This window comes from Arachis ipaensis, chromosome B06 (genome assembly GCF_000816755.2).
Source record: "Arachis ipaensis cultivar K30076 chromosome B06, Araip1.1, whole genome shotgun sequence".
NCBI classification, from domain to species: Eukaryota; Viridiplantae; Streptophyta; class Magnoliopsida; order Fabales; family Fabaceae; genus Arachis; species Arachis ipaensis.
Genome location: NC_029790.2, coordinates 8,943,882 through 8,946,604, shown reverse-complemented (window position 1 = coordinate 8,946,604; position 2,723 = coordinate 8,943,882).

Here is a 2,723-nt window from a genome sequence, read left to right as displayed (position 1 = left end):
ACCACATGGTCATACTTCATCGGCATGGTGTGAAGAATTTTCTCCACCACTTTACTATCGGGCACATCTTCTCCATAAACTCTCATCTTATTGACAAGATCTGTAATACGAGTAAAATATTGCTTTCTGAGCTAGACATCTCGTACCTTTCATATTCTCTTCTTAAAGACTGTAGCTTTGCTTTTTGAGCTTTATCTATACCTTTATATGATAGCTTTAATGTGTTCCATGCTTCTTTTATACTTTTGGCATTTACTATTTTGCCAAATACCGTATAATCTACTCCTTGATGAACTTGAGATAGCGCCAATTGATCTCTCCTCTGTTCGGCAGCATCTGCTCCTTCTTGCAATCCTGGTTCAATGAAATTTCATAAGTTCTGGGCCTTCAAATGGGTAGACATCAAAGTCTCCCAATAACTATAATCAAGTTTTTCATCTAACTTAGGACCGGACCACACAATATTGAAAGTACTTGCCATATCGACTCTATGATGAATAAATAACTACGTGAGAACTCTCTCACACCTCACAAACTCTCAAACATCAGGCGCTGGATTAACCAACTCTGATATCAAATGTAAGTATAATACCCACACTTAATTGGCCCTAGAATCACTCACTCATATAAATGATGCTATTATATTTTTCATCTCTCAAATTCACTAACACTCATAATAATAAGGAGAGAATTTTTGAAACAAACACTAAGTATTTTGATTCATGGAGAGATGGATAACAACATATACATATGAAGCCTTTATATAGGCAAACCTTCATAATAAAATAATAATTCTTATAACAACTAAGCACTAGTTGTAATAATTCAAGAAACATGTAGAAACTTTGACTAGTCAATTCCTTGTTCAATTTTACTTCAAATTCTTAATCATTAATCTTGAAGCTTCCAATTCATGATTCTTCATTCTTCTAATATGGAGATGATGAGTATTTGAGTGCAACTTGTATTCAATTCCAATTCAATTTTATTTTAAACTTCTTCAATGTTCTAATATGTTATAGTTGTACTACTTTCTTGAATATTCTTGATTTAATTTTCTAACATTTTCTCTCCATTTGGGTCAAAATTATAACACAATAGATCAAAAGAAAAAAATGTTAATTACTCCTCCTAACTTCTTGTAATTCAGTTATACCTACTCATCAATTACTCCTCATTCTCTTCATTTTACGCTTTAATTTGATCTTATTTTTTTAGTTAGCTCCGGGTGAATAATCAATAATGTGTACCATACTCAATCTGTTTTACAAAAAGGTCATGAGAAAGTTAACAGCATAACTAAAAATATTATATAATTAATTGAAATTATGAAAGCAACTGAATCTATTGGTAACTAACTCAACAATAATAATAATGACGACTTGACATTATTCCTTGGTTTTCATGTCATGTATTGTAGCTTGGATGTCAATTGTTCTTTCCACATTGAGGATTTGAAGTACATGGCATATAGAGAGAAATGAAAAGTAAAATTAAACTTGTTGATTATTCCTGAGAGTATATCTTTTTTTTTCAAGACCTTCTTTGTTTCTCAAGATCATAATATCTAACAACCATGTAATTTGAATCACCTAATCCGTAATAATTTTCTTAGAGAAAAAATATAGTTAGTGCTTACCAAGCGTATAACAAGAAGACTAAAGAAACGGAAAAGATAACCCCCCAACCACAGAAAGTCAATAATATGTTGTATCTACCATCACCCTAATTGATTATTTATGTCTAATAAGTAGGACCAACTATATACAACCAAACCAATTCCCCAACCCAAATCTTGCATAAACATAGATGCCGCCTAGCCTAGAGATGCCAATAATAAATGGGCTCGAACAAGAGTCATTTATTTTTTTTTTTTTCATGGTATTCTCCAACCCAATCGGTCAAGAACTAATCCGTCGCGAATCTGAGCTCTATTTAAGGGTCTGCCGTTGGTCAATAGGTTGCTACATGCATAATATGGAATTCGAACCCCCGACACTTACTTAAGCGGACGAGTAAGCTGACCACTTAACCAACCAAGTTTGTTAACAAGAGTCATTTGTGCACAGTACAAAACAACATAAGAAGCAGCTTTGTTTATTTAATAGTAATTAAACTCCCAAATTAGTTTCTACTTTCTAATCAATTTTAGAGGGAACATTTTAGTTTTTGACAAATTTTCTTTTATTAAAACTTTTAAGAATTACTTCTAACAAGATAATTTCGTCACTTTTATTTTTAATCAAATTTTTAATATATGGTAAATAAATGCCTAACGTACAAATTTTATTATAAATTAATTAGATCTCAAAAAATATATTATTATAAGATAAATTAATCCTTTTAGTCACAAAAAAAGTCCTTTTTGAATAACAAAGTGATTAATTTGTCTTAGGAAAAATTATTTTAAAAATTTATAGTGTATGAAGATTGTTCTTCTTTAAAAAAAATGATAAATTTCATTTAAAAAAAATATATATTAATGATACATGATCAATTGAATCAAGAACTACTAATTCTTATTAGAAATCTCATGAAAGAAGTTAAATAAGCCGGTAAGTATTGTGGATGGCAGAGTAAAGTTGAAGCTAACATAAACAATGCGCATTATGTCGAATACAAGATTAAAAATAAACTCAAATCAGCTATTAAAGTTAATTATTAATATAAAAATATACAATAATTAATTTTAATGTATAAATAATATTTAAATAAAATATTTA